Source organism: Photinus pyralis, unplaced genomic scaffold (assembly GCF_008802855.1).
Source record: "Photinus pyralis isolate 1611_PpyrPB1 unplaced genomic scaffold, Ppyr1.3 Ppyr1.4_LG4, whole genome shotgun sequence".
Classification (NCBI taxonomy): Eukaryota; Metazoa; Arthropoda; class Insecta; order Coleoptera; family Lampyridae; genus Photinus; species Photinus pyralis.
Genome location: NW_022170511.1, coordinates 11,568,867 through 11,581,688, shown reverse-complemented (window position 1 = coordinate 11,581,688; position 12,822 = coordinate 11,568,867). Strand labels below are relative to the sequence as shown.

Sequence of the window (12,822 nt, the reverse complement as noted above, 5' to 3'; positions counted from 1 at the left end):
TTTAAGATACAAGTGTATAATCAAGTCTTTAAAGCACGCGCAACGAGTTTAAGGGCACGACGCAAAGCGGAGTGCCTTTAACGTTGCAAGTGCTTTAAAGATCAATTATACAGGTGTATCTTATAGTATTTTTTATTATACCTGCAGTATAATTTAAAAATAGGAAATACAATGAAGTCATATTGACGTTATACTCGAATACATGTTTAATTAAGTGGGCTGGGTGTTCGAAATTTCACGATTGCCATGGAAATGTCACTTGACGTTTGCTTATAAAAATCATCGTCTTTGTGAATTAAACGATTTCCGTTGAAAAAGATAATACACCGTCCATTAAATCGGTTGTTGTAAAATCTAAACAAACGTTGGTAGGTGTAAAATCCAACTCCAGTAAAGCCTATTATAAAGAATATGAAAAGTTGTTTCCATGGATGAATAGGAGTTACTTACGAATACAGTCTTAAATGCATCCATAATGCTGGCATATATGAAGGAAATGTCAAAGGTATTTAAATCTTCTATATTTTGGTGCATTCATTCAAAACTTTAAAGCAATGCTGCGATTAAAAAGTGGAACAGATTTGGAAGCATACCCTAAATTACGCGCGTTTGTGAAAGCTTCAACCAAAGGATAGGTACAAAAGCCAAAGAAATGTTCTGCATTTACAGAAAGCGACCTAAGAGGATTTTTTTATTTCATCCAGATGACAGTTTTAAAAGTCAAACTTGAAGTATCGTTACTTAGCAACTTTAAAGCACGTGTGTTTTAAAGGCCCTTTTTCGCACGCATTTGAGTGTTTAAAACGGAGATTGTGATTCAGGTATAATAAAAAATAATTATATGATCATTTCACTTCCGTTTTTACCGAATGTGGATATAAACTTTCTTATTTTAAATAGAATACCCTATATTTTATTGCATCTTCGAAATCTACATGAAAATCTACCTCGATTGATACCACATTTTCCTATACCTAGCATCAAAGGTTTTGAAGTTATTCACTTTCAAACTTTTTGACGTTTGACTGCTTTTCTTTAGCGCCCTGTATCTATGGCTCCGTTGACTTGATTCCAAAAAGTCTTCCAAAATCAATAATTCTAACGTGATGCTACATGCGAATGATTTAAATTTTGATCGCCTTTCTACAAGGTTTTAACATTTTAAAATTAATGGTCAAGTTTAATTACTTCAAACCTTAAAAAGTTGATTTTTTTCAAATGAAACCTGCTTTATTGTTTTGCATTTTCAAATGTGGAAAAAATATTAAATTAAATATTAAATTTAAAGGTGTAAAAATTTCGAAATGCCTCGAGAACATTTTTTGGAACAAGCATTTCGATCTTTAAAAATATAAGGGTTGATGTAGTCCCCCGCTACTACTCGGACAGGTCTGCAAATCTGTGTTTGGGTATTTATGGAGAAGTATTGGACAAGTTTTCAGCGTGCCTCAAATACCTTCAAAAATGTCTACCAGCTGAGGACTAAGAGGGAGACCGGCTTCTAGAAGAATACCGATGGCGTTCGTGAACTCGAGAACGGGATCGTTATTGGTCCTTCAGTTTCTTTTCTAGGATTCTTTTTCGGAGTCCCGATCAATTGAGAAGGGTAGAAGGGATTATTTAACGGCTGCACTGCATAAACAAAAATTAAATTGAATAGGTAGTTAAACCTCACGGCACTGACTAGTGCTAATGATTAGTTTTCTGTATGTCCGCAGACCGCAAGTCACTGGCAGTTGTGCTTATGTTGATTAATTTTCAAACGAGCCTTCACGTTTTCATATAGCGTGTGCGCCCATCATCTTTATTCTTACTATGAGGTACTCAGCCAAACCCATTTCGATTGCCTTATCAGTTAGAATATGCAGTGTGGAAGAACCCAAAAAATTTTGAAACAAAGCACCCGGAATTTCTGCGTGGAGTTTGCCGTTTACGAGGACCACCCTGTATAGTACCGATTGGTTTGGGCTTCGTTACATAGAAAACCGTAATTTCGAGAAGTTTCCGCGATGCCATGGAGACGAGATTCCGTACTTAATTAGTCCGCCTACGCCCTACGACCATACTAGCTGGAATCTTGGAATAATTTTTGTAACCACCGAAGAGTGTTGTTCTGGCGAAGATGAGGGACAATTAATATTCTTTAGTTTCAGCGCCGTTAATTGTTTATAAGGTGTTTATAAACTCGTTTATAAGTAAAAGCAAGGATAGAACGAGTTCAAATCGAGTTGTTTACAAGTTTTGCAGTCCAGCCCGTATTCCTGCATGTTGCGATAAGAGTGTTAAAGCGATAGGGCCGTTTGAAAAGAAAAAGTCCAAGGGAGCTAGTTGCAGATTGGATTGACATTGATGAGTATTTAGGTTTGATTGCCCTTAATTAGGTAGGTGTTAATGAATGCCAGGTTAATGGGCGGCAGTAAACCTTGTCAGAAACCGTCGAGGGAGGTGTCCACAGAGGCGCTGTAATTTTTCTAGTTGTTTGCAAGTTGTCCAAGATTTTCACGATAACCACAGGACCGAATTATTTGCCAACGCGCTCGGTGCGAATACAGCGAGGCTCTGGAAATTCACTGTTCCACTTCTACCAAAATGGGTTTTCTTTAAAAGGTAAACGCTCAATTTGAGAAGGCTCTTTTCTGCTTCATACTTTCGAGTTGTAAGTATGTCATTTGATTTCTCTAATTTGCGAAACCGTCTCATTTCAAATCAACCAAAACCCATTTGTTTTACCGTTTTGCCGTTTGAGCGACCGTAGGCCTTTCCTTTTAACTACCGTTTTGGGTTTTTACCTTTTTGCACTAACCGTAACTTTTGCCACCCTTCCGCTAAGCTTTTATTAACGCCTTAAGCTTAAACTACCGTGTTTTCTTTGGATAGCTTTATCATCGTTTGCCTGCCGCTGTTAAAGTGAATAAAACAACCACCGCACCGTTACTAACTAAGGTAAGCGCTTAGTAACTTTCAATTAATTCAATTAAGGGGGGGATGAAGTATATTCTTTTCTTCTTGCTTTTCCCCTTTTATTTCCCATTGACACCGTTATTTAATTTGTACGTTGTTGCTTTGTTCCCGTTAGGAAATTTACCGTCGGGAGCCGTCGGCCATATTTTGTTTTAGGTAATCCGGAAGTGACCGCCGCCATTTTGTGCTGAACTCTTGCCGACCCGTGGGACGATTCTTTCTCCAACTTGAGGCTACCCGAAGCTGCCAACACCTGTCCGTACCGAAACCGCCCTTTTCCCAGGATTTAGGGGTTGCTGGATTAAATCTTGGTGGTGCCCGAGTGACCGACCGTCCGACTCAAATGAGTTATAAATACTTATTTTATTAGTACTTCATTAAATGAATATTAACTAATTGTCTTTCTTTTTTTTGATTAGGCGACCGGGTGTGCGTGGACTTAAACCGGAGTTCGTCACAATTTATCGTTAGCGGTCTCGAAGATTTTGCGAATGAAGCTATTGTTCTTCCAGTGAAGTGTATCAAACTATTCGAATGTCGATGATTCTTAAAGTATCATAAGTCCTTGTTTAGAAATAGATAAACATCCATTGCTTTGAATCGCAGGACGTACATTAAGCTAGAGCATGCCAAATTTTATCAACGGCTGAGGTGTAGTACCTACCATCTACCATCAAATGGAAAAGGTAGCACTGAGTATTGTTTTTGGATGTAAAACTGCGTATAGTATACTTGTATGGTATACGTTGCATCCACGAACTTATAAATTAAGATGGACTGGTGATCAAACACTTGCATAGAGGTAGAAATGAGCTAAAGTCACTAAATATAGAAAAATATATCTAGTGACTTTAAAATGGCCCTAGCATGGGCGCCGCCATGATGTGCACATTTTAGTTATTTTCCTAGTGCTCAAGTTTTGAGACTATTGCAGCCTTGGAAAATGACATGTGTCACAGTAATTTATTTAGAAAACGTGAGGTTAATGTTGGGTTAATGCTTGTTTATTGGTTGATTTGAATTTCGCGCCATGTGAGTACACATCATGGCGGCCCCCATGTAGGTGTCATTTGTTAATTCAGCATTAGTAGTCCATCTTAATTTATAAGTTCGTGGTTGCATCTCATATGATGATATGTAACAAATTAGGTATACCAATTTCTACGAAAGGTGTGGAGTTTTTGTTCCATAACTGTCTTAGTAAACATTTATTATTTTTAACGCTAACATATGTTATACAGCTTGCGTAAATGCAAGGAAACTGGTATTTCTACACACATTTACTTGCAACACCAGTACATGGCGGGAGATACTATACTGGGTTCTTTGCACTTCGATCTGTAATTGCAATTTAATAGTAATTCATTAGGATGTTGCGAATTTAATAACTTACCGCTTGATTTCTGCCGATGAACAGGAGAATTTGCACGAACAAGTCTCCGCCACAATTCCGTTGATGGACAAAATTCCAACAAAGAGCAAGAACAGGAAAATACGACACATGTCTGATACGAAAGCAAAAACCCTAATACAGTGAGAGAGAAATACTTCTGCTTTTATATCGGAGAATTACGTTCCAAAAATTTTATTGATTAGTAGTAATAGATAAGACAGTTTGATACGATATAGGTAAGATGCTCCGAACTAGCATTTTAGATATCGATCAAAGTGCAATTCAATGCTCTTTTGACAATGAGTTGGAAAATGCGCTAAAAAGAGTTTATTAATTTTTTTATCATCCTATACTACCTACTGTTTTTTTTTTAGAATTTTTTGAATATGCCGTAAAGTGGTTCTTAAAAATAAGTCAAACGGGGCTTTTATTGATCTCTGCAACAGCCTTTACAAACGGCCACTGGTCAACTACTTTAGTAGGTATAGGGTTATAGGTATGTTGGTGCAAAAATAAGACATATGGCTATGCCGTGCTGATGCCCGCCATATCAGTTGAGTTGTCTTTGTTCTTAAACATCTCATTGCTTCGTGTTGAACATTCTTACAGTTAACACATGACTTTCTTTTCAGTTCTTTGACAAGAGGCAGTTATTAATATGCTTTATGTTTCTCAGTTTGTTTAACTAATACATTTCATCTTGTACAGTACGTAAGTATTTCTCATTTGTCAATTATTGAATTTAACTTTTTGGGCTTACTTGTCGACAGTTGTCGAAGCCAATAATTATACATTTGGTTTTAGAACAAAGGACTAGTGCTTGACTTTGATGGCCGAAAAATGGCCCACGCGTAGTTGCTGGTTTACAGACGTTCAACGACAATCAATTTTATCATAAATTTAATCTCTAAGTGAAATTACACCAAGTATTTTATTTTGCAAACGATAAACTATCTTTCTTTTATCTATCGGTTATCGTTTGAGAAGAATAGGTACCTTAAATTTTGATAAAAATTGGGTGTGCTGAAACAAGCTATATCTCGCATCGAGCTACAGCCGGCGGGCACTCAAAAAGTGATAAATTAATGATATTGAAGTGCTTTGCGCTACCTCAGATTTAAAAAATACTAACTTTTCAATAATCTAGTATAATAATAATAATAATAATAATATTTATTGTCCAAACAAGTAAATACTCTACAACAGAACAATATCTAAAAAAGAAATATTAAAGTTATTGCGAGCCGTTAACTATTCAAGAAAAAAATAAACAAACACAATCTAAAAATTCAACTCAGATACAACCAAATTTCATTCTACGAATTGTAACAGTTCGTTTAAAGTGATATTAAATATATCCGTTGTGGAAGGTAATTCGTTCACTAGTGAGCACACTAAATGAACTGGTGATCTCTGTAACGCAGCAGTTCTGCATCCAAACGGGTTGAATATTGCTGCGCATCTTGACGACAATCTTGGAACGCGGAACCTGATTTTGTTTAGTAGAGAAGGGCAATCGATAGCATTGGACACAAGTTTGTAGAGAAAGGTAACATAGCCGCTTTCTTCTGGTACTAAGAGGTGAATGTTCAAATCGCGCGCACATAATCGCCTCAGAGAATAATGGGGGATAACATCCATCTTCTCGGTAGCATAGGTATTTGAATACCCTATACGTTGGACGTGCTCAATTTCGTAGACGTAGTATGTTTTTATAACTCTACTATAAAGACTTTTATGGTCTCGATTGCAACATCCATATATTGAAAGCATTCACAACGACAGTCGTAACATCCCGCACAAGTTTACTTCTACAACCGCCGCATTGTATAATAGTGCGGTTCGGATAAAAAAATTGTAAATGAATAATGAACACCTACCGTTAAGAGGTAGAAAATCGGCCTTTCTTGTAATGGAAGTAGTTTCCTAATTGTTGAAAAAAGAAAAGAAAATTTAAGTGTTTTTAAGTATACATTACAAATTGAAATATGAATTGGAAGTTTCAAGTTTATAACACCTCCCCCCATAGGTTTCTCCTTTTTTTTCGCAGACAACGCTATAGAAGACCATCAAGTACCTGGTGAGGGCCCTGCAGAGTGCAGACACTAAAGAGCACCACCACCTCGATAGCGAGCTTCAACTATTGTTCGACCAGTGACACGAACTGCCCCATGTCGTCGTCCTATGCAAGGGCCTACGTTCTCCGCCTTGCTAGACTCCAGACAACTGCGTCCGCTAAGAGCTGGTAAACAAATTGATGGCGAACCCACACACGACGACACACCGGGTCGCTTTTGGCAAACGATTAAATATAGAGGGAAGTACGAACATTACTATTGAAATGTGGAGCATACCCATAAAATCTCTTAGAGCTATTAACTTTCTCTATATCACACTTTACTATTCACAACACTATCTCTCAAAAACAAACCTGATTACGGCAGACTGTCATACACAACAACGAGCTCACTAAACAAAAAGCTTAACCAAAAGTGCCGTTTAACGTCCGTCTCTGCTATTTAACACATTCTTCCCTTCCCCTACATCCGCTCCTACTTCCTTGTACCAAGCGTTGTCGAGCGATAAACTTCGGCGAATAAAATCTGCTTATCTTGAAACTAATTAGCTTTACCAAGCATTTCTTCCAAATGTATCTAATTTGAAATTCATATCATAGAGGGTGACTCATCATTACTGTAGGTGCTGATCTCAAGCAAAACGCCCGTCCGTCAGTTTACGCAACAGTATATTATGCAGTAAAAAAACGGGCACCGTAACGTACAAAACCAAAAATAACAAATACTACCAATGAGGCGCGCTGTGTAGTATTTATCGCTATTAACTAAATGCAGAAATTGCCTTTGGCAATCTCTCGAACAATTTGGATTCCCACATTAAATCAATAGTGACTGTATTAGGAGTTTAGTAAGTTACTAAGTGTAAATAAGCCCAGTGTATGCGAGATAAATGATAAGGTTCATTTAACTGTTTTATGATGGATTGCTTAAATATTCATGTAGGTAATGTTAGCATTACAGATAATACGTTGCAATAAGAATAATCTGCGTTCATTATATTTACTTAGAACCAGGAACTGTTATACAATGAACCAATAATAATAGTCAGCGTAACCAAAAATGTTATACTAGGAATCCTTAACTGAAAGCCCCAAAGTCATTACAAAGCATAAGAATTTAGCTTCCCAGCAATCTATCTCGAAAGACACTGCAAGCTATTACGCATAATTTCGCACTTATATTTAGGATGGTGTTCTCAAATATGCGTAATTAGGTAGACTTATGAATTATTATTTCTTAACGAACAAAAGCACTTCAACTTAAGAGGGATGACGTTCGTATCTTTTTCTTACTAATTAATTAGCATTTTACTTATCCAACCGAACAAAACGTAAACATGGGGACTAAACTCATTTTTATTAGGTCAAGTTCAATTTAAAGTGACGCTAATTAGGAAATTTCACGGCCGATATTACCACATAAAAATAATGGACACAAAAATCGCGCGTTTTAACAGAACATACGTAATTGCACAACACGGATGGAATACAGCTTCGTGTCGAAATTCCTTAGTTTTAGTCAATTATTGCCGCCAGATCATTTCGATAGTACCTAACCTAAGGTTGTAATGTGAGCACAGATTTTGAAACTTAGTCTCGTTTTCCTTCATATGCCGTTGAATTTTCAAACGTGTTTCATACATAATGCGCATGCACAGTCTAATTGTTACGATTTTTCTTGGTTCAGGTGCCTAATACGATTATCTTTCCTAGAAGCATATGTTATTAAAATTTCTCTATAAATAAGAAATAAGAAATTTGACTGTTGCGCAGTTTGTGCATGCGCACATCTCATGTTTACAATATGCGATATGCTTATCTTTACTAGAGACATCTATGTTTAAAATTTCAAAAAAATATCTCTATAAATAGGAAAGTTGACATTGCGCAATTTAATCGTCAAGATTTTCCTTGGCTCAGATGCCAGAGCTATACGCTACCGAACGAAAAAGAACGGACTAAATATCTTGAACTGTAGGAGTAGTTAAGCCCTCGGACAGACGGACAGAGAAAGTGGCTGCAATAGCGCACCCAACTTCTTTGGAAAATGCGCTAAAAATGCCATGTTAGTTCATGAAAAAACTGCTCCAAACGAAATTAAAAAACTTAATGAATTATGGGAAGAATTGAATCTTCAACAGCGTTTAAAAATTCGTATTTAAACCATCCACCTGCCATATTTGAACGGGTGAAATACACTTGCTAAGACTTAACAACAGCACTTTACCAGTTACTTATTGCTATGGGTCAAGCAATTGAATTGTTAAAATTTTGAGCAACATTGCTATGTTTGTCAGTACAGAATACCACTGTTAACAAATGTTGCTCATCTAGCAATTACCTTCAGTATTAACAAGTTGCTAAGGATATTTCAAGTTACAGAATTGGACTGATGGACTTAATAATAATAATAATTTATTTATTTTTTTTTTTTTTGTATATATAAGTGTATATGGTTACAATAACTTTGCAAAAGAAAAATAAAATAATGGTACCCACAAAAGCAGAGCTTGTGCGTGGGGGTTCAAGCATGGTACCTATACACCGAATTGAAACAAAACAAAAAAAAAACAAAAAAAAACAAAAATAAAATAAAATAAAAAATAAACATGGACCAAATGTAAAAATAAAGACTGACTGATGCTCAACCTTTACCCTATATCATATCAATAACAACGCTTATAAAATTCTTTCCTATTTAAAATAAATTTTTTGACACTATTTTTGAAACTATTGACGGAAGTTTTTCTTTTTATATCCTCAGGCAAAATGTTAAAAAATCTAGATGATAAATAAGAAATAGATTTTTGACCAATCCTTTTTCTGGCTGCACATGTTACTATATTACTCCGGTGACATAATCTAGTGAAATGCGGATGGCAGATAAAGTTTGCTAAGTGTTTTTCACGGAATTGTTTCATTACTATTTTATAGAAAAAAAGTTGTTTGATGTCGTATACACTCGCCTCTTCGTATAACAAACTAGAAGAATACAAGCGACTCTTTTTATAGATTATTTTAAGAAACCTTTTTTGTAAGACTTCTAACTTGTAGAGTAACGTTCGGTAAGCGCTACCCCATACGACAATTCCGTACGAGATTCGCGACTGAACTAATCCATAATAAATGGTTTTCATTTCCAGTTCACCTAAAAAATTGGATAAGTATTTAAATTTATATAGTAACGGCCGTAAATTGTTCAACTGCGTGTCTGCGTTACTGTATTGAAAGGCCATATTACAATTTTAACAATGAAATTTTAAGTCTTCAAGCAAAACGTAAATTGTTCAAGTTTAAGAAACAACAAACAAACGTTACGCCACTCTAAGGTTTAACAGCCATCTTCTGATTTTTTGAGGAACAATCGCATGTATGGTGCATGCCATTCATCATGCCTAATTTATTTTTTTTTCGTAAACCATCACAGATAGCGATATTCATCAAGAGACAAAAAATGCTTGCAAGTAAACTGTCTATCAGTGTCTAAAAATTCAGAACTGTCAAAATAGTAGTTAAAAAGTTTTAGACCTCTTCAGATGTGGATGGTCAGTATTTTACCACCTACATAGCAACTACAATCAAAACGGTGATATCACAAAGACCTTTTTTACATTAGACATTCACATCCCGAATTTCATTTTAATCAGCAAAACCATTTTCCGATAAAATAAAAATAACGATTTTTTTTTAAATCTTTGGCGGTAGATAGCGCCTTACCGAAGCACTTTTGGATAGAGGTAAGTTGGGTTAAATCGTCCTATTTTGATACCAAGAACCCATGGTAGCGCGTTCTACAGACCTTTTAGGGACACCCTGTATATCATGTACATAAACTGGGTCTTTATGGACGAGTCGGTTATTTAGCCGAGCGAGCTTGCGAGCGAGGCGCAAATGAATATGACGAGTCCACATAAAGCCTATTTATGGACGTGATATATACAAAGCTTTATGTACGGCTGAAACAACCCTTAAAGAAGAAAATTTCATGGAATTCAATAAACGATTAAATCTATATATCATTGACAACAGATGTCAAGCATTTGTCAAGTATTTCTAAAATACTTGCATTTACCTTGGATCGACACCTAACTACGACCGTCACATTGGCAGGTGGCCGTTTTACTTTATCATTATGGACTAGGCCATAATATTGCAAATTATGGCCGCTCATTGCGACTCTAATCACGGTTGTATCGAGCAGTCGTACATAAAATACTAATCTGTATTACCAAAAATGCGCTTTCATCATGTATAGGTATGCTGACTCGTTTTGTTTAAATGGCTGAAAACGAATTTGTCTGGAGTAACTCGAACTAAGATTTTCAGACAAAGATTGATACTGTGGAAATGCGCTTTTTGTAAATCGATCACGATAACTTTTTTATCTTAAGGCATATACAATGGTATAACTAATACAACTGTTTTTTTTTAGAAGATAGTAGTCATAGTTATTTATTATACATGACGATAAAGGGATATTTTAACAACCGAGTGGCGCAGCCACGAGTGAATTAACTTTCACAAGATGGTTAGTTTCCCTTTATCGTCGTGTATAATACAAAAGTTTATTTTATAGCAGAAGCCATATAAATTATTGTAAAACTTCTGACAATTCTGAATTTAATTTAGAGGCGTCAAAAATAGCAAGCTTAGATTACGCCGTCGCGATCGTTTTAATAGAAACAGAATTGTCATATGTTCTGAACGTCATTTTATATCGTGCATTTGAAATAAGAATGACACGTGTCATCAGAATGCATAATTATTTGATTCATTTTATCTACTTTTAGGATTAAAGCACAATTGTATGTACATTTACAAGCCGTGCTGAGAATTATGGCAACACTGCGGCGAGGGCCGATTTCCTAATTCAACTTGGCAGATTTCAGGTGTATTTTATAAGTGTTTTGGGTGTAATATTCCTTTTTACCTGTTTTAACAATAGGATTGCAGCGATTTGCGTTACTCTGTATTGAGTCAACAGAAATTATTATTCAGGTAAACGAAATATATCGATTTGTTGTCATAACCTCTTAAGCAGGCTACTCGTTACTTGACATTTTACAAGCACTTGTACCTGTATAAGCTCAAATATGACCTACACACTACGTCGTAAGTGTTTATCGTGAAAGAATACAATTATTATTTTATTAGTTTGTATTTCATGTATTCTAGCATGGACATGTCAAGTCGAATTTCTGCAGGATTTGAAAGTCTGCGGTGCTCTCCTCTTTAAAAGCTTCGTACCCAGACCCACTGGAGTAGCGATCGGCTTACAGTCTGCCATTCCGGATCGCACCTGGGGGGTCAATTTTTGAGATGCGATCGTTTTTTTGCGAATACGCCAAGTTACGTGTACGTAGTTACGAATGTCAAGAAAACAATCAATTTTTGAGTGACAGTTTCTATTATTCGCAACTTTACTTACGATCATCGTAAAGATGCGATTGATAGATTTGACAACACCTGAATTAAAAACGAAATTGCTTCTTTAACAAACCATTACATCTCTATTGTTGCCTTTGTTGTTTTGTGGAGATTATTGTAACGGCTTTCTGGAGTGTTTGGTTCCACATTATTAAAATGTGTTAACAACCAAGAGCGAAGGGGATATCCCGAATTTCCTGTAAAGAATAAGTATTAGTGTAAGGAACTACATTTATTAATAAATGTGTCACACACCCAATACTAATCGATGTAATTGCTGCATAAGACCATGGACATTTGATTGATTCCATAAATAGGAAAACTCAATTTCTCAAAACCTTCCCCTTTGAGGAATTGAGTCGTCTATTTCCTATATGGTTCATCACCCCATTTAGAGAATGGATCAACAACGAGTTTTTTCTGATATAGGTATATCTATATGCATCGTTAGTACCTACTTCCCGGATACCTTGCTTTCACATTTAGAATGTTGAGGCTGCTGTCACATATCTAACAACATTTTTGTAACGTTATCCACTCATCTTCCATTCTTTAAACTTACCGACTGCACATTAATAGAGTGGTAACCATTTCGGTTTATATATAAATATTCAGGATACTCCGGATCCTCAATTTTCGGAGGAAAAATGGGCACATGCGTGCAGTCTATGCACCCTATAGTTCCCGGAAAACCAAATTACGTAAAAAATCTAAAATCTTGAATGGCCAAAATGTTTATCAATTCTTCTATTTTCGATAAAATTTTTTAAATTGACGATCAACTGGTCACTATACTTTATATTCAAAGCAAAACGCATTCGAATATCAAATTACGCCAGCTATCTACCGCTCGCAAAAAAGCGAAGGATATTTTAAGAGCGCGCAAAGAAACGTGCTGTCAAAATTTGAAACAAACTACTATTCGTATTGTTCCGTATACGTTTCCCATTTGCGAGCGCTCAAA

At 36.0% G+C, this 12,822-nt stretch overlaps 1 long non-coding RNA gene across 1 annotated transcript; it reads right to left on the bottom strand.

Moving 5' to 3' along the window:
* Positions 1 to 4,156: 4,156 nt before the first annotated feature.
* Positions 4,157 to 4,482, bottom strand: LOC116168171. The gene is made up of 2 exons (XR_004144723.1): positions 4,355 to 4,482; positions 4,157 to 4,299 (listed from the first exon to the last, which is right to left on the bottom strand). It is a non-coding gene; the product is annotated as an uncharacterized LOC116168171 (long non-coding RNA).
* Between the last annotated feature and the right edge of the window lie 8,340 nt (positions 4,483 to 12,822).